Source organism: Tamandua tetradactyla, chromosome 12 (assembly GCF_023851605.1).
Source record: "Tamandua tetradactyla isolate mTamTet1 chromosome 12, mTamTet1.pri, whole genome shotgun sequence".
NCBI classification, from domain to species: Eukaryota; Metazoa; Chordata; class Mammalia; order Pilosa; family Myrmecophagidae; genus Tamandua; species Tamandua tetradactyla.
The window spans coordinates 22,664,572-22,691,628 of record NC_135338.1 but is presented as its reverse complement, the minus strand read 5'-3'; the positions used below and the strand labels follow the sequence as shown (position 1 = coordinate 22,691,628).

At 36.7% G+C, this 27,057-nt stretch overlaps 1 protein-coding gene across 5 annotated transcripts in view; it reads right to left on the bottom strand.

Annotated features, from left to right (window-relative positions):
• The window catches only part of FUT8 (fucosyltransferase 8), a 330,921-nt gene extending 304,239 nt beyond the window's left edge, over positions 1-26,682 (bottom strand). For 2 of the 5 annotated variants that reach the window (XM_077122729.1, XM_077122727.1), the window contains exon 1: positions 25,386-25,803. The gene's annotated coding sequence lies outside the window, so the exon portion shown is untranslated. Of the gene's footprint in view, positions 1-25,385; positions 25,805-26,565 lie in introns of those variants that run through there. The other 3 variants (XM_077122732.1, XM_077122728.1, XM_077122731.1) reach the window with 3 other exon arrangements.
• Between the last annotated feature and the right edge of the window lie 375 nt (positions 26,683-27,057).

Here is a 27,057-nt window from a genome sequence, read left to right as displayed (position 1 = left end):
GTCACTCGAAAGAGACTTTCCAGCCTCACGGCCCTCCAGATCTAAGAACCATGAGAATTTAAGAAGCCACAGGAGGCCAACTTGTAACTAAGAAATTTCTACATTTCATAATATATATGAACATAATATGAAATTCAAAATTGTCTACTTAACATATTTTCTACTCAAGCAAATTTAATAAAATCATATTATATTCCTAATAACTAATCTTTATGAATGAAACATTTCTTTCTGAAAACGCTAACTTTTTTCTCAAAATAGCTGTTTTTTCCCTCATGTCAAGTTACTCCCAAGTGGCTATTATTTTCTTTCTTCTTGATATATTTCTAGTTATCTGTTCCCACCACCCAACCCCAAAATGGTAAGCACTGGTTTCTACAAAACTCTCTGATCCTAAGTTGAACCAAGACTACATTCACAACAAATAAAGCACAGTATTCAGGGCAAAAAAAAAGATATGTATATACTGGTAATAAAAGGATAACATTAGTAGTATGATAAAACAGCATTCTATTCTGCTAAATTGTTCAGAGTAGAATCCGTGTTTTAATCTGGTATCTTTCAACAAGTAATACAAGTAACAGAGTTATTTAGTTTTACAAATACCACAATTTTACAAGAAGACTGTTAAATTTTAAAGCAATAAAATTAAGCTTAGTCAAATAAAATATGCTACAAAGTTACAGAGCCATTTACAAAAATATACTTCAGCCAGGAAGAACACCTTCTATTTGTTCACCTTCTTAAAGGAAATAAAATCTGTACTACCCATCCAATCTAGACCAGAGGCTCTGATTCTTGGACTGCAAGAATTCTAGTACTACAGGAAGTAAAAGTGAGAGGACTTCGCTCTCTGCTGGAGATGTGTTAAATAAGTAAGTAAAAACAGTAATCTCCATGATCTAAATTTTTACAAAAATTAGATATTACACGATTACAATTAGTAATGAAGCCTTCTTTAATTGCGTTTTCTTTTTTTAATGTGGCGTTTAATTGTTTTTGTTTTTGTTTTAAGGAAAACAGATTTTAGAAATTTTTGCCTGAGGAATGTAAACTTAAACATCTTAAAATCGAACTCAGGTCTCCCAGCATAGCAGGCAAGAACTCTGCTTGCTGAGCCACCATGGCCTGCCCTACTTCATAGTTTTTGAAACATTTTCATGTGATTTCATTTGATTGTCCAACAATCCTATAATTAGGCATGTTAGCATATTCTCATTTTTTGCTAACTGAAGCTCAGAAAAGTGAGCTGTGAGCTTCAGCAAAAGACTGTTTAATTTCCCTATCTGCAATTCAATGTCACTATAATTTTAAACCTGATATTGGATAACTCTATAAAGTTGGAAAAGTACAAGTAACTAATTCAAAATTATTTGGTTAGAATGGTGACAAGTTTTGAAAAGAAGCTAAATCTATGGTCAATCTCTAAACAAAATTAACTTTCTTTACAGATTTCACTTTTCGTACCTTTTTAGGTCTCGGTGTTTCGTTTACCTTCCTAAAAGTTTCTTTAAGTCTCTTCCCTTTTTTTCCTCACATAATTAGTTTTAACATCAAAATTATATTCCATCTCAACTTCTACCTGCCAACTTCTTTCATACCTATAGATCAATCCATATTTTAAAAGTTATGTACTTTTATAAACATAATTTCTTTACCATCTTAATGAATGTGTCTTATTACTCACTGAGTTTACCAATATTCTCTGAAATGGCTTCTGCTCAATTTAATCCTAAAAGTAGACCTAAGTTTTAAGTCTGCATTCTGTAACATTTCCACTAGATTCATGTGAAAAAAGGACCAGCAGCTTCTCTCCAAAAGTACTTTCAATGAACAACCAATCAACTTTAGCTGACAACCAAGACTATAAATGAGAAGTATCATGCCACCTACTGTCACTCATGGGTTCATATTTAAAATGTCCTATAAATCTCCTATTTAATCAATGACTTAAGGCAAATCACTCCACTTTGCTGAATCTCAGTTTCCTTGTGTGTAATAGTAAGAAAGCTGGTCTAGATCTTTGGAATTTCTTTAATATCTAAAGAGTTCCTGAGTCTGGGTATTTAAATCCAAGTTTATTTACACTCAGATAGCTGATTTATTATTTTAATGCATACATTTGGCTCTTTTCTACCCACTGTACTTAAAGGTTTAAGAACCATGTACTTTTGCATCCTTATCTTTGTATCCATTGTTGAATCCTAGTCACTTTGAGCATGGTGCTATGAATACAAAGCACATTTCAGGTTAAATTTACTAGCTGAAAGTGTTGAATTGTGAGCTTCAGCAAAAGACTGTTTAATTTCCCTATCTGCAATTCAATGTCACTATAATTTTAAACCTGATATTGGATAACTCTATAAAGTTGGAATTAGAATCCAAATATATACCCCATAAACAACATTTAGCATAATTAGTACATGCAAAAGCGATGGTAACTGCTAGACAGGGAGATTAGCCCCAGACCTTGCTCTTAGCTACAGTCTTCATAACTCTTATATCCAATCCCCGACTGATGGCTGAAAACCAAATCTTACAATGTCATCTACTTCCCTAGATCACAAAGCTTCAGAAAGAGGGGGAAAAACTAACAAATTTGTATATAGCTTTTTGATTTATTATAATAGATTTTGCTCCAAAAATTAAGAGATTTGCCAAATCTGCCAGATTTGTTTTTAGACAAGGTTAAATGCGGTTTCCTATTAGAGCAAGATTTGAAGAGATATTTTTAAAACATAGATGCAGGTTATTTGCATTTCCAGTCTCATAAATTATGCATTAAATTATAATAATACTTTCAACATTAGCTCAAATTTAGATTGAAAAACGACTACTCCTTTAAGTAATTCTAGCATGTCCAGACTTTGATAAAATCACTGAACTGTGTTGAAATGCACATTTATAAAAAATTCAACACAGAAACCGGCTGACAAAAACAGGTAACTATGTTTAAAGCAGTAAGAGAACTAAGAAGTTCCAGGAAATCTGATAAAGAGTTACAGGTAATTATTGCATCTGCATACAGTTACACATATGGCACTCCACTTTCAGGAATACAGAACTTACCAAAACTCTTACAACTAAATTTGGACTTTTGGGGGTGAGGGAAAGAGTTGCAACAGGGGAATTAAGAGCTTTTAAAAACCCCTATTTTGACTAAATCTGCAGCTGTAATAGCAGCTGTTCTGAAGCTTTTCTTAGAACTGCCCAATTACAATTTTTTAAAAATAATAACCAAAAGCGGGTTTAATGAGCTAAAGAATTTAACAGGACTTCTTCATAGTTGAAAGCTATTTTTGACTATATAATTAATAAATACTCTAGCATTTTATTCCTCCATTGTTTCTGCCCTGCCACAGATAGGAATTATTATATAAATGTAAGAAGTTTTTTCAGCTCCCTTGGGTTTTAGAATTTTTAATGATTTTTGAAGAAAAAGTACATTGCAATTCTTACCTTTGTTATTTATGCAGAAACTCATATTTTACATTTCTTCTCCCTAGCTATATCATCTAGTTTATGTGACTGCAAAATAAACCTATGACCCAAATGATGTAAATGTACAATACAAATAAAAACATATAAAATCGTTTTGACATCATTTCAAATATGTTCTCTAAGAGTGCATGTACTCAAAAAGCTTGCATCATGCTCAAAGACAAATGAAGCTATGCACATTTTAAGACTCATTATTGCAATATACTTTAGCTATGACTGGCATCCCACTTAATTCTATGGATAACTATTCATTCAAAAGGCAAAATAATTTTAAAATCACACATCTAGGGCGATGCAATGGTGCTCAGTGGCAGAATTCTCATCTGCCATGCCAGAGACCCGGGTTCGAGTCCCAGAGGTTGCCCATTGCCAAAAAAAAAAAAAAAAAAAGTCACCCATCTATGAAACTTACTAAAGAACTGATCTATTAACTTTAAAATGCCTAAATGGCTGAGATTTTCAACTGCATATCTTTTATTCTATCTGTGTATAGCATGAATTTCTACAAAAGCATCCAGGGTTCAAAATAAACAAAAAAAAAAGCATAAGGAATTGTTCAGATTCCGCAAGATTTAAAGATATGGAGACTAAATAAGATACTTCCCGGAAAATTAAAGAAAGCCAGGATAGTGAATATTTGCTTCATATAATCAAAACATTAAAGGAGGAAGAGAGTGAAGTTTAAGGAGCAAAAGTAATATATTAGAAAGAAAAGGTTCTCAACAGTGACTTACAATAAATCTGCTTAGATAAATCTGCTCTCTAAATTCCTATGAACACCAAATAGAGAAAGCCACCTTACTGCCATTTTTGTGATATATTGCAGAACAAAAAAAGCACACATAGCATTCTCATGATTTACGGGAAAAAAACTAACAATACATGACAATACTAAAATAATGATTACATCTGACACATTTACCCTGAGACCCTCACAGTAAATAAAATATATGTCTCATGGTTATGTTTAGTATAACCCAAAAGAAATAGCAGATATAAAATTCTTTACTTTTTTTCTGTTCAAGCTATTTTGATAAGTACAAGGTCTATAGTGAGCTAGAGTAAGAAAGAATAAGAAAAGAAATGTACCTCTTTTTCTATATTCTGAAAAGTTGGGAGGAAATGCCCCAAAAATCCTAAATATGGTGGCTAAATAGTCATACTTTCCTAATGTCTGAAAAGACAGATGTCTTCAACAGGTGTCTTCAACGGGTGCTAACCAACAGCCTCATATTTAAATCAAAAGCTAAGCAAGCACTGCAATAGGAACACCAGGAGTCACAAAGCAACAGGCAAATTAGCAGATAATAAGAGGATTTAAGTATTCAAAGAGAATAAAAATAATTTAATTTTAAAACATAGATTATATTTACAGGAGACTGGATCTACTTGTAGCCAAACTATAGCTCATCAAGTCAAAGAAATCATATGGGACACAGACAACAATTCTTCAAACTCAAGAATGAACAGGGTTAATCACCAGCTGCTGGATACATTAAAAAGATACAAGAGAAGAACTGATTCATTCATTCACAAGCTGAGTTCTCTGTAAAATACCAGCAGGCTTTGGAAGGTTTGCTGTACATACCAAAGCTTGCAAATCAAGTATCAAAAATGATCTCATTTGACTATTAAAAATCATCACAGAAAGATAAGGCAAAATGAAAAAAGTCAATTGCAATTTAAATTAAAGATATGTCATCAACTAAAATAGCTACTGCATAACTCTATTCAAATTTCCCTTTCAGTTATATGTCTACTTTGAAACTTTTCATTATTATACATTTAATACTCCCTCTACCGCAGAGCACCTACACAACAGCATCCAAGACAGTACAAAGAAAGCAGAGAGTAAACAGAGAACGTTTGAGCACTACAAAATAGTTAATTCCCTCTTCTTTGAAGTTTCATAAAAGCACTGCCTTCTAAGATCAAGAGCTAAAGCCAGAACCAGAATAAAGGGCCCTTCTACTTGAGATGGGAATGTTTGGAGGGTGTGATAGTTAGATTCAATTGTCAACTTGCCCACGTGAAGGTGCCTAGTTCTGTTGTTGTGGACATGAAGCAATAGTACGTGAACCTCATCTGTTGCTCATTACATCTGTAGTTGGCTAGGAGGTGTGCCTGCTGTAATGAATGATGTTTGATTTAATTGGCTGGTGCTTAAATGAGAGAGCTCAATGGAGTACAGCCCAAGCAGCTAGGCATACCTCATCTCAGCACTCGCAGCTCAGCCCAGGACTTTGGAGATGCAGAAAGGAATCAACCCAAGGAAAGTTGTTGGAACCCAGAGGCCTGGAGAGAAGGCCAGCAGAGATCGCCCTGTGCCTTCCCAGGTAAGAAAGAACCTCAGTTGAAAGTTAGTTGCCTTTCCTCTGAAGAACTATATGTCAACTAAATAAATCCCCTTTTATTGAAAGCCAGTCTGTCTCAGCAGTTAGTAAACTAGAACAGAGGGATACAAACCAGCCAATGACTTAAAAAAAAAAAAAAAGATCTGTGAAGGCACTGAATAAGAATTTTCCACTGGCCCTCACATATCCTTGCCCCCCATAACTGTTTCTCCCCCACCATTTTGATAAAATAATTCAAATTTCCCAATGGTTGCTACTCCCCAACCTCATTCCTCTGAGCTCCCTGTGTTTTGCTAGGTCTACCTATGAGCTTTTTTCCATTTGTTTTCACTGCTGGAGATTGAATCATGTAAATCACAAAAGTTTGGTTTAGGTGTGGCCAAACTAAATCAGGATGGGTCTTAATCCATATTAATGGAGGTGTTATAAAGAGGAAATTCAGACACAAAGAAAGCCACAAGAGAAGACAAAGGATATTGCCATGTAACAGAGGCAGAGATGGAAATTAAGGAATCCCAGCTGTCTGAGCTGTTTGAGGCAAGCTATAACCAGAACAATACATAATTCAAAAGAAAGCATGACCTTGCTGATTCCTTGATTTGGGACTTCTGGCCTCTAAACCTCTTAGCCAATAAATTCTTTTTGTTTAAGTCAATCCACTGTGTAATATTTTGTTATAGCAACCTCTGGCAAACTAAGATATTCACTTTCAGCCAGATATTGCAAACTGCCACAATATGGCAAACCCCAACCAACAGTGTTCCTGGAAACCCTGGGAGATATACTGTGCTACAAAATTTTAACATATTGAGTTTGTTTTTTAGAGACTTGAATCCTCCAGATTGTTCCAATGCCAGAAAAGGTCTGAAACTCAGAAATACTGGATTCTCCAAGAATAACAACTGGTTTCATCATTTCATCCCTTTGCCCCTTAATAACAATGCCCCTTTTCAGCCTTGAAGCAGTTAGAGTCATCATCCAGATAGTCCTCAAGATTGAGAGATGGGAGGGCCACGGTGGCTCAGCAGGTAAGAGTGCTTGCCTGCCATGCCCAAGGACCCGGGTTCGATTCCCGGTGCCTGCCCATGTAAAAAAAAAAAAAAAGATTGAGAGATAATTATCAAATGAGAGGGAAGAATTGTAACAGAGAAATCAGGATTTAAGGGAAGATTTTAATTAGTGAATCACTGTACAGATTTTCCATTTTGCTTTCTGGTATACTGGAGTAGAAGATGGAAACTCCTGAAACCTGTAAATTGTAATCTAGCTGCCTTGACTCTGATAATGATTGTATAGCCCTTATCTTCCGCCCCTATGATTGTAAAAACCTCGTGACTAACCTTCATTTGTACCCAGTTATCCAGTTTTACAACTTTAGAGACACGTAATCACTAAATACAGCCCCTAACATTTACTGATGAAGGGTCTTGGGTCAGCCCAGAACTAATCCCCCCCCAAATCTAAAGTTATCTCAATAACCAAAAGTAGATCTAACCAAAGCGGACCTGCCTGACATGTGCAGTAGCTCAGACTTTAACCTTCAAGTTACCTATACCTCTTCGCCATTTTCTCACACACATTCTATGACTAAGCATGTAATCAATCTGTGTATGCTCAATAATTAGATCACCTCTAATTACATCATCTGGGGCCACTGTGCTCATTATCCTCAACCCTTTTTCTCTAATAAAACTATCAGAATTACTGGAGTTCAGGGAGACAGATTTTGGGCTGCTAGGCCATCTACTCTCCTACTATGTGCTTCATAATAAACTCTATCTCTATGAAAAAAAAGAAAATATATATATATGTATACCAGTAAATCGAATCCAATGACACATTAAAAAAATTATACATCATGACTAAGTGGAATTTATGCCAGGAATGCAAAGGTGCTTCAACCATAAGAAAATCAATCAACGTAATACAGCACATTAACAAACTGAAAGGGAAAAATCGCATGATCATATCGATTGACTTTGAAAAAGCATTTGACAGAATCCAGCATCCTTTCCTGATAAAAACACTTCAAAAGTTGGGAATTGAAGGAAACTTTCTCAATATCATAAAAGGCAGATATGAAAATACCACAGCCAGAATCATACTTAACAGTAAGAAATTGAAAGCATTTTCCCTAAGATCAGGAATGAGACAAAGACGCCCACTGCCACCACTATTATTCAACACTGTATTAGAAGTCCTAGCTGGGTGATTAGACAGGAGAAAGAAATAAATGGAATTCAAAAAGGAAAGGAAGAAGTAAAACTTTCATTATTTGCAGATGGCATGATCCTATACTTAGAAAACACTGAGAAATCTACAGCAAAGCTACTTGTGCTAATAAAGAAATTCAGCAAAGTGGCAGGATACAAGATTAATGCACAAAAATCAGTATATTTCTACACATAAGAAATGACTTGAGGTGACAATTAAGGAAAAAATTCCATTCAAAATCGCGATCATAACAATTAGGTATCTAGGAATAAGCCTATCCAGGATGTCATGAACTTATACTCAGAAAATTATAAAATATGACCTAAATAGATGGGAAGACATTCCATGCTCATGGACAGGAAGATTGAATGTTGTCAAGATGCCAATTCTACCCAAACTGATCTACAAATTCAAGGCAATACCAATACAAGTCGCAACTACCTACTTTGAAAACTTGGAAAAGCTACTTAACAAATTTATATGGAAGGAAAAGACAACCCAAATAGCTAAAGATATCCTAAAATAGAAGAGCGAAGTGGGAGGACAATCACTTCCTAACTTCAAAGCTTACTATACAGCCACAGTGGTCACAACAGCATGGTACTGGCACAAAGACAGACGTATCAACCAATGGAATAGTATAGAGAGTGTAGATAGACCACCAAATTTATGAACATTTGGTCTTTGATAAGGCCCCCAAATCCACTGGACTGGGACAGAATAGTCTTTTCAATAAATGAGCATGGGAGAACTGGATATCAATAGTCAAAAGAATGAACGAGGACACCTAACTTACACCCTATACAAAAATTAATTCAAAATGGACTTAAGACCTAAATGGAAAAGCCAGTACCATAAAACATTGATAAAAATGCAGGAAGGGGCAGGCCACGGTGGCTCAGGAGGTAGAGTTCTTGTCTGCCATGCCGGAGACTCTGGTTCAATTCCCTGTGCCTGCCCATGCAAAAAAAAAAAACAAAACAAAAACAGGGAAACATCTTCAAGATCCAGTAATAGGAGGCAGCTTCTTAAACTTTATACCTAAAGCACATGCAGTGAAAGAAGAAATAGACAAATAGGAACTCCTTAAGATCAAGAGCTTCTTCGGTCAAAGGACTTTGTTAAAAAGATGAAGAGCAGCCAACTCAATAAGAGAAAATATTTAGAAACCACATATCGGATAAAGGCTTGATACCCTATGTACATAAAGAAATTATACAGCTCAACAACAAAAGAATAATCCAATTATAAAATAGGCAGAGGATATGATTAGACACTTTTCTGAAGACCAAATACAGATGGCTAAAAAGCACGTGAAGAGATGCTAATTTTCATAAGCTATAAGGGAAAGGCAAATAAGGACAACAATGAAATATCACTTCACACCTGTAAGACTAGCTGCTATTAAACAAACAGACAAATGTTGGAGAGGATGTGGAGAAACTGGAATACTTATTCACTGCTAGTAGGAATGTATAATGGTATACCTGCTGTAGAAGTCAGTTTGGCAATTTCTCAGAATATTGAGTTGCCATATGACCAAAAATACCAATACTCGGTATATACCCAGAAAAGCTGAGGACAGTGACACAAACGGACATTGGCACATCAATGTTCACAGCAGTGCTATTCACAACTGCCGAGAGATGGAACAATCGAAGTGCCCATCAAAAGATGAGTGGATAAACAAAATGTGATACATACATATGATGGAATATTATGCAGCAGTAAGATGAAATGATGTCCCAAAGCATGTGACAAAGTGGATGAACTTTGAGAACACAATGCTGAGTGAAATAAGTCAGACACAAAAGGACAGATACTGTTTGATTTCATTATGACTCTGGTAAAGGTAATCTCAGAGGTTACACTATAGATATAGAAGACCTAGAAATACACAGAAGTCAGAGACAGAGGAAAGGCTGCCAAAAGAGGTTGAATCTAAATGCAAAGAAATAGATAGGAGTGATGATAACTAATTAGCAGGACTGTTCAATAGTGGACAAGGAGTCAATTGTAGAGGGATACAGGAAGAAAACTAAAAATGCATGCTATGGCCAACAGTTAACAGGTACTTAAAATGCCAATGGTCAAAGTTTGCTAAACCCCAATCAACACCACTCCTGTTGTCTCTTAAGAGCACCTTGGGCTCGAACTGAGACTTTATAAAGGTTTCATGCACTAGGTTTGCCTTCCTGGAACATATTAATTTCCTGAGGGTATCTAGGTCAGATAAATCCTGAAACCCAGAGGAACCAGCCTCTCCAGGATTATCAACTGATTGCATTTCCCTGTCCTTCAGTGTGGATACCTCTTCTCAGGATGAAAGAGTCAGAAAAACAATCCCTACAGATTAGGAAAAAGATTAAAGTAGAGGGAGGAGATACAACAGAGAAAATGTGATTTAACAAATAAGTATGGCTACTGAATCACTATTCTAATATTTCTTTTAGCCTCCAGTGTTTTGAAGCAGCTAGAAGGAAAAGTCTGTGATGGAATGGTAGCCCATGACAAATTTGAGGACCTGTTCTGTAGCTGCTTGCTGAAGTGTATTCTGAAAATTATTGCTTTTTTCTTTCTTTGCTTTGTATATATGTTATATTTTACAATAAAAACTATATGCAACTATAGTAATATTAGACAAGATAGAGTCCTGAAATAAAAAATTTGAAAATGTTTAGTAACATTACCATAGCAAAGTTGATAGGTATAATAACTTTCTATTTGATATTTTGAGAATGTACAGTTTTGATAGTTATTAAATGGTATACAAGACAGTGTTAATATTTAGAATTTAAGAAACTCTGATATCTGTAACTGTAAAGATTTTTTTCCTTGCTTGCTTTAATTTTAAATTGGTTTATGAAACATATTGTACAAACAGGCTTCACAATGATTATTAGATATTTTATTTAAATATGCCTACAGATAAGCTAAGTAAGATATACATTTTTGGTGGCTAATTTTTCATATGTTAAATGTAAAAAACATTTATATCTTTTTATTTTCCTGAAATCAGGAAAATGTTCAGTAACACAGGTCATTACTACAGCAATGTTGATATTCATAATAAGTTTCTACTTGATATTTTGAGAACATTCACAGTTTTAACAACTGATCAAATGGTTTAAAATTTAGTTGGTGTTTAAAATTTAGAATTCTGATATCTGAATTTGTAGATTTTTTTTGTTGTTGCCTTAATTTTAAATTGGTAATGAAACTTTCTGTGCAAACACAGGTTTTAGAATGATTATTTGGATATGTCTATGAATAAGCTAACTAAGATACCCATTTTTTAATGGTTCTAAGTGTATTGTTCATTTCCTTAAATAAAATTTTTTTAAAATATAATCATCAATATAATGATTTAGCAGTCATACTCATTTCTTAAATCCTATCTTCTCTGTTGTAACTCCACCTTCTTTTATCTTTCTCCCAATCTTTAGGGGTATATGTGCTATGCCCATTCTAACTTTTTCATGTTGGAAACGACTGTTGATAATATGGGATCGGGGATGGAACTAGCTGATGTTCTGGAGAGGCTGGCCCCTCTGGAGGTTGTAGGCTTCTGGAAAATAATCATAGTACATGAAACCTTTGTAGAATCTCAGATGAAGCCCTAGGTGTTCTTTAGGGTTGGCAGGAAAGGTTTTGGTTGGAGTTTGGCAAACTATGATAAACAGCAATATCTAGCTGAAGCTTGCAGAATAGTAGCCTCTCAACTCTATCTGAACTCTCTCAGCCACTGAAACCTTGTTACAATTCTTTTCTCCCTTTTGATCAGGAAGGCATTGTCACACCCATGGTGCTAGGATCAAGCTCATCCCTGGGAGTCATATCCCACATTGCCAGGGAGAATTTCACCTCTGCATGCCATATCCCACATAGTGGGGAAGGTAATGATTTTACTTGCAGAGTTGGACTTAGAGAGAGAGAGAGGCCACATCTGAGTAACAAAAGAGGCTTTCTGGAAGTAATCTCTTAGGCATAACTACAGGTAAGTTTAGCTTCTCCACTACATAAATAAGCCTCAATATCAAGGGCTTGGCCTAACTGACTTCGGAATCCCTAATGTTTCAGATAGTATCAGGGGTTTCCCCAGTGGTAAAGCTTAATAGTTATACAATTTCTCTCCCATCCCTCAAGGGACTTTGCAAATTCCTCTTAATTATCTGCCAAACATGTAGCAGGGCATTACATTAAGCTATACAGAATTACAAGCCCACGTTCACATTCTGGGCTCCATGTGTTTGGGTTGTTTAAATGACCTATCCAAACAGGCTTAGTTAGATTATGTGCCACAGAATTGAGGTTAGGGTTAGGGTTAAGTTTTGTCAAAAGCCTCAGAACAGCACAACACAAGGAGTAAATTTCACTGTACATAAACTTTAAAAGAAAAATAAAGTAAACATGCCAAGGGGGGAAAAGCTAAGAGAAAAGGTCTTATCTACTAGTTCTAGAAATGGCTATCTTCTGGAAATAACATGGCTGTCTCCACTAAGTCATGAAAGTAAAAGGTAAAATGCTGTAATAAGAGCTAGTCATACAGGAAATTCTCAACTGATACTAGAGTTTCCTTTCCTTTCTCTACTTCTTTCTCCTATGTATGAATTTCTTTTTCCTTCTCCAATGAATTCTTTCCTTCTCCTTTGTCTACCATTCCCTTCTTTTCCTTCTCCTCTTTCCTCCTCCTCAACAACTATAGATTGTTTTTGTGGGCTTCACATTCCTTCCCCATTTCTGTAGGTAATAGTATCCCTATCTTAGTGTAACTGATCCTTTCCCATTTTATGTGGTTTTGATGTAATGCCAATAACAATTTCCCACAGTTATTAGCTCAGGGATGAACCCATTTGATGCCTTCCTTGGGTCCATATGTCTCTGCCATGAAAGAGACCAAAGGACAGAAAGAAGTAAAGCCAGGAAATGGAGCATATTCCCAACACATCATTTAAGTTTTGGGCCATGGTGCAGGTTCCTGGACTCTTCTACTTCTGTTCTTCATGTTTACATGGTCAATAAATTATCTTTTTGTTTAAACCATTTCAGAAATGTGCTGTTTTTAATGATTCCCATTTTAAAAGCACAAAACATTTGTTTCTCCAAGGGAGCAAAAAATAATAAATTATCTCTTTACTACTCTGCTGTGTTCTTCAGCTAATTTCTTTTGAGTATTAGTGACTAATAAAAAGATAATACCCAAACCCTCTGTAGTGCAACCATATATGTGTTAAAAGAAGTAGAATGGGAGCTAAAATTATATATAAGTAAACTGAAAACAGCTGCGTATTGAAGATTTACATTCCAAGTAGTCAGGATAGTCAGGAACCCTGAAGACAGCATTTAATGTGAATTTTAGTCAGATTTTAAATCTTCAATGCAAGTGGTATTCACTTCTTACCACTCTACATTTTACTTCTCTGTACATCCAAAGCTAGGTAATAAAGCTATATATCTTTTGTGTCACTCTGCCTTTACATGCTCATTCCCTCGTTTTTATTAACAGCTGAAGAAAGGCAATAACACATGCCAATACGTAAAACACAGACTTGCAGTAAGGATTAAAGCAAAACTTTTACACATTGACAACATAAGAGAAATATCTACTAAGCCTTTCTTCACTTACCTGGAACGATCCTACTTATTCTTCAATGCTAAACTTAAATGTCAGCTCCTTTCAATACAGTCTTCCTCACCCATCAAACCCTAATAGATCAGCCTCTGTCTCTGCTCCCTCTATTACAGCAATTACCAAGTTATAATTATTAATTTATATGTTACTGGTAATGAGACACTGAGTTGGTGTAGTGAAAAATGAAACAGAGAAACACCGTAGTAATAGAATTCACATTTTGATAAATGAATAGGTCTGTTGGGAAATTCAAAGATGTCTCAGAATTCAAGTCTGGGAAATGAGAGGGCCAGGCTAGTAACAGAGAAAGAAAAGTTTGAAAGAGGATACATTTTTGAAAAAAGAAAATGAATTCAGAACTGGTATCCTGAGCTTGATGCCATGAAAACAAGGCAAAGATCTCTAACTAGAAACTGAAGTTCAGGCACTTACAGTATGGGAGTTATCTATAAGATACTCTTCTCTAAAGAGGTACTCTTTTAGAGAAGCCCAAGGAGTAGGTAACAATTTAAGGAAAAGAATCTTGAGATAGAAAAATAAATAAGGCAAACACCTGAGCATCTCTAGTAGAACCACCAAGAGGACTAAAACATTTTAAGGTTAAGGGAGAAGGAAAAGCAGTTCCCAGTATTAAATATGAAGAATTAAGACTGAGAAGCATTTCTATTTGGCAATTCAAAAGGTCACTGATAACAGCAGGGAGAAGGGTCTTAATGAAAAAAGAAGACAGCAAAATTGAAGCAATAAAACAGTGTTTTTTCCCCTTTGTGCTATTAAGCAAACCAAAAAAAGAAGTCCTTAGGAAGTATACATCTCTTCAGTATTGAGAGCTTCATATTCTTTGTTTACTTAAAAATTTAAAAAAACATTTTATCTCTCATTCTATGAATATTTTAGAACTTACGAAAGGTATCAAGCTGTTATGTTTAGTGCTTGGATCAAAAATTAAAGTTTTAATCAATGGAGGCCCAATTTAAACCAATTATCGACCCAATGCAGGTCAATAATTATATCGGGTAGCAGTCAGGATTAATCAGTAAACTTAAATTTCTTATGCTGCTGAGGCTCAGTTTAACAAAGCTAACAAGGACCTTCTGGCCTCAAGAATTTCAATTGCTACCTTCCAACGCCCTAGAGTTTCCCTAAACTTTATGAATGAAAAATCTAAAACTTATAAAAAGAAAGCAAAATGGCTATCCTGGCTTACCTCTATCTTAAACAAGTTTTCTCACAATCTTTTGACATTTGGTAACTGAATGAACTAAATACTTATTCGAAGACCTCAAGACATGAAAAACAACACAAGCTTTTCTGAATATATTTCTCCTTCAGGTACATGTATAATTCCATGTGTTGGAGAAACTGAATCAATGAGCTCTCAAATGTTTAGGGTCCTAATTATCAAACACACACTTTCTCCTAGTGAACTTTTCACAATAACAATCCTGAGTGGAGAACACTGCTGTTCATTTTAGTTTAAGAGTTAATTCTTTTCAATGGGCATAGTATAATTTTCACATTTTATTATCGAATGAGGAAGGAATTATCACAAGGAAGATGAGGAGATATTCTAAAAGCCAATTCTTTGTAGTCAGAAAGTCTATAGCTCAAGATAGAAATAACACAGGAAGCATGAGAATGCATTCCATAAAGTCAGAAAAAGATAATATATAATAAAAATATATAGTACATATAATATATAATATATAAATATATAAATAAAAAATATATATAACAATGAACCAACATTTCCCACATGCCCTTTTATATGACATAACAAAATCATTTTTAATAAATAATAGTATATCATTCACCAGAGGAAGTTCTAGTCTCTTGCCTACTGCCTAAAAAGGGAATTATCTAGAAATGTTCTATGAACTCTAAGAAAATATATACATCCTTTAAAGACATAAATTCTCACATTTCCTATCACTGTAAGGAGAGGAAGTTAAAACAAGCAGAAGAAGAAAGTGAAGAGAGAGAAAATAAATAAAGAAATATCCTGCACATCTAAATAAGGCAAGCACACCAACCAGTATAATTCTCTCTGCCTCTCTCAATCTCCCTCCACTGATTGTCTCAAGCATAGCTAGGTTCCCAGAAAACAGATGTAATATAGAAGGTATAAAAATTACTATCAACTATGTTAAAAATTACAAAATGATTTTAAAAACCAGCTTATGAAATCCTGACCTAAATGACTGAATTTATGTTTAATAATATTGATACGCTTTTACCATTTGTTTGTAAATACTACTTTTTCACTCCAGGTAAATTTATTCTGGTTTTAGGTGTTAACAGAATTTAACGTTCCATTTAAGGTATATAAGAAAATTATCAACCACAAAATTAGTAAAAGTTTAAAATTTATTCATGCTTATCAACAGTCTTAGTCGAACAAGAATATTTACAAAAACATAAAACAGGTTCCTTATATGATGTAAAACAGTAGAAAGCCCCATTTCATTTTATTTTTGCTCAAGTTCATATCAGAAAATTATAGTTTTTATGCTTTCAAGGTTCACATCATACAGTGTTTCTTATAACTTAGATTTAAAATAAACATTAGCTTAACTTCCTATTTACATCTAAGATTAAGATCAACATTTTATTAATTTTATGAATTTTTTTCTACACCAACCAGTCATCAAAACTGTGACAAGATCTTTTCAAGCCTGTTTTCATATTTCTTCAGCTTATCTCATTGGAAAAATAAATTTGAAAAACCCAAGCCCTAAGATACAACAACGATAGGGAACATTTAACAGTGATATTTAAAGTTGTTTTTAATTTCAGTGCTTCCATTAAAAAGTTATACTATAGAACCAATACTGCAGAAAAGGCAGAACAACATGGGCAAGTTTGAACCACACCAGCACTATCTTTATATTGGTATACTTTGCCAATTAAAAAAAACTTAATTAAAAGCATATTTCCCCTTCAAGTGTCACTTCCTGGCCAAAAAAAAAACACTATCATAAAGATATTTTTAAAAAGCAGTAGATTATGATGATAAATGCAAAAAAATTAGAAGCCTCAACAGGCTTTTTAGAAGAGCTACTTCACCTTTCTGTCATGATTTACAGTTTAATTCTACTCTGCTTAGACAACACACTTTATTATTTCAAACTGAGCACTGTACATTTGAAAAAATGTGCACTCTGCACCATTGGAAGTTAGCCAATTGTACTATTTAAGTATTTTATACCTTTACTGATATTATTTTTTATGAGTTGAACTGGATTTACATATCTAGCTATGATTTTTCTAAAAGTCTGTATTATGTCATTTTATGCATTATATATTTTGAAGCTATTCTACTGGGTGCATATAAATTTAGGATTGTTATGTCTTCCTATTTAACCAACTTCTTACCATGATGCAAAATAACTGTTACTATTGAGCACACTTTTTCCCTTTAGATCAACACTGCTTGACAAGGACTCCACCATACAGCCATACTAACTTTTGCTTTATGTTTACACCATATATTTTTTCCATGTTTTAAAATTTTCTCTTTAATTTATATATTTGCATTTATTTAAATACCATTTATCAACAACAAAAGTAAACATGTATAAAAAAAAAGTAGTAGAGTGAGGTATTAGGTTTCACCAAATAAACTCTTCTTAAAAGAAAACCTAAAGGAAATTAACCCCATAGCTCTACTTTCTATAAAGGGTGTAAGAGTAACCCCTGTACTGACATAATCCTATAGGCCCTATTTCCACTTCCTTTAAAAACTGTGCAGTATCATATAAAGTTGATATATGTTCAGACTATTATACAGATTGATATAAAATAATTTAACCAAGAAGCAAAAGTTTCACTTTATTAGCTTGATTCTTAATTATTCCTAAATGAAAACTCCTAAGTGGGACGATGAAAGGTGGTTGGGGAAGGGGCAAATGTAGACAGGAGAGTAAAATGGAGAGAGAAAAGAAGGTTGAGACATGAACTAACCTGTTAGAAATAGCTTACATGTATACAAATCCCATATAATATTCTTCTGTTGGGGATTAAGAAAAGGTTTTTAAAAAATCAGTTGATATGTGAGGATATTGTGAGTCACTGATCATATACCAGGATTGGAATGTTCATATGATAAGAATGTTCATGTTTGTATGTGGTTTTGTTTTGTCAATAAAAATAAAAATTAAAAAATCAGTTGAACAGCCAAAAGAATGAAAGATGACCCCTACCATAAGGGGATAACTCAAATTAACTCAAAGTGGATCAAAGATCTAAATATAAGAGCCAGTACAATAAAACTCCTAGAAGAAAATATAGGGAAACATCTTTAAGACCTAGAAATAGGAGGTAGCTTCTTAAACTTTACACCCAAAGCAACAAAACAGAAAAGAGAAAAATGGGAACTCCTCAAAAGCAAATGCTTTTGTGCCTCAGAGGCCTTTGTCAAATAGGTGAAGAGGCAGCCAACTCTATGGGAATAACAAGATATTGGATGAGGGTTTGATATCCAGAAAATATAAAGAAATCATACAATTCAACAATAAAACAACAAACAACCCAAATATAACACGGGCAAAAGATATAAAGACATTTTTCCGAAGAGCAAATATAAATGGATAAAAAGATAAAGAGTCATTAGCTATAAGGGAAATGCAAATTAAGATGACAATGAGCTATCATCTCACACCTATAAGAATGGCTGCTATTAAACAAACAAGAAATTATAAATCTTGGAGAAGATGTGAAGAAATTAGAATACTTATTCACTGCTGGTGGGAATGTATGTATAATGGTATAGTCGTTATGGAAGACAGTTTGGCAGATCCTCAGAAAACTAAATATTGAGTTGCCCTATGACCTGGGAATACTACTACTCGGTATATACCCAGAAGAGCTAAAAGCAGTGACACAAACACACATTGGCACACTGATAGTCACAGCAGCATTATTCACAATTGCCAAAAAATGGAAACAATCCAAGCGTCCATCAATAGACGAGTGGATAAACAAAATATGGTATATACATACTGTGCCGGTTTAAATCTGTGGTCTATCCCAGAAAAGCCATGTCCTTTAATCCTCATTCAATATTGCTGGGTGGGAGCGTTTTGATTGGTAACTTTTGAGTAGATTTTTTTTCATGGAGACATGTCTCCACCCATCCACCCATTCAAGTGGGGTTGCTTACTGGAGCCCTTTAAGAGAAGACTACTTTGGAAAAAGCTTCAGAGCCACAAGAGCCCATGCAGCCAGAGACCTTTGGAGATGAAGAAGGAAAATACCCCCTGGGGAGCTTCATGAAACAAGAAGCTGGGAGAGAAAGCTAGCAGATTTTATCATGTGCCCTTCCAGCTGAGAAAGAAACCTCAAACTTCATCTGCCTTTCTTGAGTGAAGGTAACTTCCTGTTGGTGCCTTAATTTGGACATTTTCATGATCTTAGAACTATAAACTTGCAACTTAATTAATTCCCCTTCTTAAAAGCTATCCTGTTTTTGGTATATTGCATTCTGGCAGATTTCAAACTAGAACACACACAATGGAATATCACGCAGCAGTAAGAACAAGTCCTAAAGCATATGATAACACAGATATACCCTGAGGACATAATGCTGAGGAAATCAGCCAGATACAAAAGGATAGATACTGCATGATTTCGCTAATATGACTTGGTTAAAGGTAAACTCAGAGTTTTATGATGTAGAATATAGGGAAGCTAGAGACAGGTGAACAATTATCTAATAAGTTTGAACTTAAATGTACAGGAGTGGATAGAAATGATGGTAGTTCATTAGTGGGTTTGTATTATTCTATATTGAAGGTGAATATGATTGAAAAGGGTTGTATAGAGCCATGTATCTCACTGATTAACACTACAAATATAAATAAGTTCTTACCTGACCCACTTAATGAATCTTATATAAAGAGTCAATAATAGAAGGGTATGGGGGGGACTACTGTTGTATGCTATGGCCTATGTTTAACAGGAAGATATCACCAGTACCACAACAATACTAGAGGTAAATAATTAGGGGAGGGCGGGCCACGGTGGCTCAGCAGGCAGGAATGCTTGCCTGTGATGACAGAGGACCTGGGTTCGTTTCCCAGTGCTTGCCCATGTAAAAAATAATAATAATAATTAGGGGAGAAGGACAAGAATTAAGGGTAGTTTGGGATTTTCATCTTTGATGGGGGTGTGTTTATCTGTTATTCTTCTTGGAGCAATGAAAACTGCCTATAGTTGAAAGTGATGATGACTGTACAACTAAATGAGGACACTGTGAGGTTGTTTACTTAAGACATTATCCATGATACCCAATGGAGGTAGCCAAAGAGTACAATGAGTGAGAAGGAGAAAGGCAAATTCTGGTGTATGTATATGACAGAATATAGTGTGGCTACAGAAAGGAACAAAGTCATGAGGCATGCAAAGATGTGAATGAACCCTGAGGACATTATGTTGTGTAAAATAAGCCAGAAATAAAAGGCCAAATATTGTATGGCCTCTTTTAGAAAATACTTATAAGAAAATTGGAGCCTAGATTGTAAACCCTTACAGAAGTCACATTTATACCTGAGCTTTAAGTTATTTCTAGATTCTGAGATTCTGTGCTATACGTGTATAACCTGGCATTTCCCTGGAACTTTGGCTACCTGTGTGACACCTAAGACTAAGAGCAGTTCCACAGCTCTAAAAGCCAGCATTGCCACACACAAAAATGTTAAAAAAAAAAAAAAAAAAAAAAAAAAGAGAGAGAGAGATCAGGCTTCAATTAGAAATAAGAACGAAGCCGATGTGGTTGGTACTAAGGTAAATCAGAATATAGTGTAAAGGATGACATTGTATATACTTTTACAACTTAACCTATTGCCTGAGACAAAAGGAAGAGAGCTTTATTTGGCCTAAAACCTAAATTTTCTGTAGCACACAATCTAAGTCAACCTGTATTGGTAAAGTCCCTGTAGGGACTGGAGAAAAAAAAATGTAACTATTAAACTTTACCACTTGGGAAATCCCTGACACTGTCTCAAACACTAGAGACTACCAAGTTAATAGACCAAGCCCTTGATCTTGAAGCTTGCTCTTACGAAACTTATTTCTGTAATGGAGAAGCTAAGACTACCTATAATTATGCCTAGGAGTTACCTCCAGAAAATCTCTTTTGTTGCTCAGATTTGACCTCTCTCGCTCTAAGGACAACTCTGCAAGTAAAATCATTATCCTCCCCACAACATGAGACATAACAACCATGGGTGAAAGTCTCCTTGGCAATATGGGACATGACTCCTAGGGATGAGCCTGGCCCATGTAATCGACAATGCCTTCCTGATCAAAAGGGAGAAAAGAATTGTAATAAAGTAAGTTAGCAGTGGCTAAGAAATTCAAAAGAGTCAAGAGGCTATTCTGGAGGCTACTCTTATGCAAGCTCCAACCAGATATGCTCATTGCCACAATCTGCCAAACTCCAACGAACATCATTCCTATTAACCCTAAAGAACACCCAGGGCTCTATGTGAGATCCTACAAAAGTTGCACACACTAAGTTTACTTTTCGGAAACCTAAAACCTTCAGATGTTCCCAGGCCAGATAAGTCCTGAAACCCAGAGGTACCAATCTCTCCAAGAACAGCAACTAGTTCCACCCCTTTTCAACATAAATAAAGTTAAAACAGGCATAACTCAAATATCACAAAGATTAGGAGAAGGCTCAAAGGAGAAGGAGGAGTCACAACAGAGAAGTTAAGATTTCACAAATAAATATGACTACTAAGTCATTATATCATATTTATTTTTAGTTTCCAATATCTTGGAGTGGCCAAAAGGAAAAACCTGATATTGTGGAACTGTAACCCATACCAAACTTTGAAGTCTGCTCTATAACTATTTGTTAAAATGAAGTTTGGAAACTATTGTTTTCTTGTATATATGTTATATTTCACAATTAAAAATGTTTTTAAAAAGAGAATTAAATTTTTAAAAATACATCCAAAAAATATCAACTGAGAATTCTTTTACTTTCAAACATTTTTAATTGACTCATTTTAACTACAATTTAATAACAATTCAAACCGCAAAAAAGAAGTCCTATAATATATAGTACAGAAATATAAGTCAGAAAAATCATTAAGAGGATAACCAACCAAAGGGAATCCTATACTGGGTCTCTAAAATTATTCTTACTACACTGCTCTTTACTATAGAAGACATAAAGTTGCTATCTTACCTGTAAAGGATCAATAGGACCGATACTGATCCAAAGGTATGTAAGTATTATGTTAGTAATACTGTTAGTTTCAGAGCTGTATAAAATCATGGTTTCATTTTTAAGTAAAGGAATTCATTTACGTGTTTACTTTTTTCCTTTTTGTATGCTGTATGGTGGTGGTCACATTTCATTCTTTTTCCATGGGAGAATCCCCTTACTGCAGCACCATTTGTTGAATTTTTGTTTGGTTTTTCATTTGCCTGTTTGCTTGTTTGTTTGGGAATTGCATGGGACATGTTTACTTTTATATTTATCTGATTATAAAATGGAATGAAATACTTTCTTTTACCATTATAAATGTGCTATAATATGAAATGGATACATTTACCATTTAATTAAACCAAAAGATTTACTAAATGTGGTTTACAGTAAATCAAAGTTAAACTTCATTAAAGAAATGGTCAGACACATTTTTTTAAAAATATTCTAGTATGTCATAAAATTTTGCTTAGCATTAAACCTCTCAAAATGATAAGCCTCAAAGATAAGATATTCTGTATCTCAGAAAATAAGAATCTTTTTTATTAGCACTGAGATTCTATTTATATAATGAAGAAATGTGGATAACAGCCCACCCTCTATCCTGAAACCTTGAATATCCTAATGATTTTAATCTATACATCATCATCAATTTCTAGGCTTGGATTTGAAGAATATGTGAATTGTCAGAAGTAAATTAACATATTGATTACACTTTAGAAATCTAAATAAAGTACCAAAGACTACATAATAACTGCTTCATAGTCAAAGTCCCAAGTTCAATTTAGTAAACCAGCTGGACTCACTGCATTATATTGCAGGAGGCAGCAAATAAGTGCTTAGGATCCCAAATTTCTGAAGGATCTGTTTCTTTACTGAAAGTATTCGCTACTTTTGATAAATCCCTAGCTTACTACACCACTGATGCTTTTGCCACTGGAAGACTCTACCTGAAGATTTAAAAAGAAAAAAATTGATGAACATACAACATGCACAACAAATTAAGAATATACTCCTTCCCTTTTAGATCTGTCTACTGCACTTCATAAGAAAGTTTAGAAACTACTTTCACATACTAAGTTTTGGGGCAAATTTTTCAGAAATTTTAAATGAGAAATTCAATAACTCTTAAGCATTCATTCTCTCATTTGAGATCATTAAAAATTTTTAACTCATTTGTGAATAACAGTATATACACTTCACAAATCACTAGGTACAGATACATGCCCACAACAATTCTCTGACTCTTTTAATTAAAAAATTATGGTTCTCCTGGTCATAGAAAATCTGGTTTTAGGTGTTTTAAAAGTTCAAACATACACTAAACTATACTTTGCTTTGGCTCTAGCTCCCCCTCCAGACCAACCTACTACTATAACTGCATTTAAAAAAACAAACAAGTACAAAAAACATCTTCCAAGCCACCAGCAAATTTTAAAATCCACTTTTTAAGGATATATTCATAAAAACAACTGGTTACAATTTATAACAAAGCACTGCAGAATGTAATCAGAATGCTTGTTTTTTCAATCCCATACATCTTAAGTAGAACTGATTTTTAGGAAAACAGTTTCAAATGACTTTTTTGTCAAATTCAAGAGTATCCTAAAATACAATCTATATGGTGCCATATTTACAGAAATTAGTTTGAACTGCTATCCTAATAAATCAATTTATACCACTTCATGTTAATTCACTATTTGATCAAAGATAAATTTTTGCATTTCTTTCTGATTACTTGATCAAAGACAAATTTTTGCATCAGTTTCTGCAATCTATGCAAATTCCATTCCAGCTGTTCAGCTCATCAATTCAAGTAGAATTCTCAATGTATACGCAGCAAAAGCAAAATCCTGCTTCCAAAACACCCTTCAGTGTTCCTTATAGCCTATTCATTTCTAATTTCCTACATTTTAACATACTAAGCCGTAAAATCATAATATCAAATGTTTGAATTCCCACCTTGCCATTACTGTTGAAGTACTTACAAATCAGATAATTAAGGCATACACATCTCATGGAAGACACACAAGCCAAGCAATGAACAGGGACCTTATCATTTGGCATAGGATTTTAGATTGTTTTAAAGTTATTTTAAATAAGGGAGAATACAAATTACTCCATTATTTCAGTTTAACTCTAGTGCTTAAATAATCATTTCTCTCCTAAATACTTCCTATATGATGTATCCTTTTAAAGAATTATACATCTAAAAAAAGAAATTTGAATTTAATCAAGAAAATAAATACGCTCTTAACTCTTGGACTGTCCTTAACAGTGAGGACAAAAACTATAATGAAACCTACGTACAGTTTCTACAGAGCCAAAGCCAAAGCCAAATCAGTTACTTGTGATGAGTTTAACTTTAACCTGATGGAAAACTTTTGTTGAAATCTGTTCTTCGGAACTTTGAGGTTTGGGGTTATCCACTGGAGATTCCGGCTTTCCTGGGTCCAACTTCTTGAGTTAGCTTAAACTGTGAAAGCGCGCGGGGGAGGGGGGGGGCCGGGAACGACTCTTCTCTCAATTATTTAAGAGCTCAATTTAAAAGACTAGTGCATAGGACAAAATGCCAAAACCAAGAATAAACCCAAACCATGATACTACCATTTAATTACGAAATAAACCCAAACCATGATACTGCCATTTAATTATGAAATACATTACGTCTCTAACGTTCTGTGTGACTGAAGGTTGCAATCTCGCCGTGAGAGAACAGGTGCTCCCTCCGACAACCCACTCACTCGTGTAGGACAAATCTCCTGTAACTAATAAATATGGACTCATTTAACTCATTTAACCTCCCCAAATAAGTTCGGATACTCAAAAGCCAACAGTTTATCATTTCACAACAACAACAACAACACACATACACACACACACAAAAAAAGAGGTAGAACGACATTCACACCGTTAACTGTCCTGGCACTGGTCCCTCGCCGGGAACGGACCTTTGTGAGGGTCCGCTCCCCGATCTCTAACCGAAGAACCCCTCATGAAAAACCCCATATGGCACAGACATCCTCTTCCCCACAGTCCATACCTAGAGGGACCGAGGTGCTGGAGAAAGGAAAGGAGGATGTAGGGGATAGAAGAGGGACATCTTCCACCCCCGCCCCCATTCCTTCTCCTATGCTCAATTTCGGGTACTGCCCTAAGCAAAGATGCGCGACGCCGAGAGAGACGGCGCCGATCCGTGTCCAGGCAGGGGTGGTGGGCTCCCCTCACCCCCTGCCCGCCTCCCCCGGGCCGCGAAAAGGCACCCGCCAGAGCGTCCGAGGGCTCCCTCCCCACTTTTCCGGGAGCGACTGGATAAGCAGCAGCAGTTGCAGCAAAAGGCCCGGAGTCCCCTGGAGAAAAGAGCAACGACAGCCCCCAGTCACAGCTCCAGGGCCACCTCAGATCCAGCGACTGCCCAGCCCAAGACCCCGAGGCGCGCGGGGCCGGCTTTCAAACGCCCCCTTACCCGAGGCGGGAGCAGAGGCGGTCTCCGCCGTCCCCAGTCGCCGCAGCTGCCTCGCGTTGGAGGAGTGGGAGGGGTGGTTGGGTGGAGGATGCTACTCCCGACTGTAAGGAAGGAAGAAACGGAAACAGGAACCGCCGCCGCCGCTTAACGGAGCCTTGGGCGCCACAGACTCAGGGAGAGCGAGAGGCGGCGCGAGCGCGGCAGTCACTGACAGCGCGAGGCCGAGCGCGAGCCAGGTTCAGGGCGCGCTACCTGGAGCAGCGCCAGCCCCATTCCGCGAGGAGAGGTAGGGTACGGGTGGGCTAGGGTCTGGGAGGAGAAGGCGGGGAACCGGGGCAGGGGACTGGAGCTGAGGGAACCAGACTACTCGGGTCCACCGGAGATAACGCGCGCAGGCGCCGGAGCGGCTCTGACCACGAAGCGCAGGCGGGGAAGCCTCCGCTAGCGCAAGCGTGCGCGCGCGAATGGGGGCGCGCGCCCCTCAGCGTTCCAGGCGTCTGAGAGAAAACGCGCATGCGCCAGCCACTGCCCCCTACGGCGACCCTGGCTTATGCCAGGGCGTCTCCCCGCCCCCTTCCTCGTTGCGCCCGTGAATAGCGTAGCTGCAGCATCCACCGCCAAGCCCAGCAGCCGGCACAGCGGGACCAGAATGCCAGCAGAGCGGCAGCTGCGCGCGCGGGCACTTCTTCGTACAAAAGCGTAGGCCGCCCTCTACCGCCTGAAACCAGAGGCTGGAGAGGGGCGCGAACGGGGCTCCCCACTCCCGGGACAGCCCCCTCCAGGGAATGCTGTATCTTTTAGACCGCCGGTCCATGATAGTTCAATCTTGGCCCTAAGGAGCATTGATACCAGAGATCTGTAACAGGCTCCTTGCTACTTTTTAGAAGTGGTCGCTGCTGCTGTTCAGCCCCTGCAACCCAGGTCTGGCCGCTCGGCTGCAGCTCGCAGCGCAATCAAAGGATGCCATCCGCTCCCACATGCGACTCATCGAAGTCCTATTTCATCTTGTGAGAGCTGTGTTTCCACATTCGCTCAAAGATCCTCCATGAGGGCCTGAGTTAGATGCCCGGCCTCCCCTGATTCGCGGCTGCTACAGCCCCTCTAAGGCGGAAGTTTATTCGGTACGGAAAAGAGAACAGTGGGTGGGGAGGGGGGAGCTTTTCCCTAGGATGCTTCCTACCCGCTCGTCCGTGACGCGGAGCAGTGAGCCGAAGGGCCCTCTCAGAACCGCCCAGATCGCAAGCTGAGCCGGAGGACCTGAACGCGCCGCGGGGGCACACAAAGTAGTCGGGGGCCGAAGGGGTGCCGCGGTGGCCAATCAGAGCCGCGAGCCGCCTGAGTGGAGTGCGAACCGACCAATCAGAGGGCCGGAAGATGAGCTTCCCGTACCCAACTCTTCCCTGTAGCCTCCGGACCCAGATCCCAAGACTAGGGCACAGTATTGTGGAAAAGAGAAAGGGTGTCCAGAATAATGGAAAGATCATTTCTCTAGACTTTCGTATTTTTAGGTAAATACTTTGGCTACTTAATAATGGCGGCCTTTTAGGTGCTAAATATAAAAAGGATCAGCGAAGACAGAGATTTGCATTCGCCCGCCAAGACTGCAATCTGTCTGATAACATTCATAATAATTCACAGTATTTATTAAAGCTTCCTTATAGGCCAAGAACTC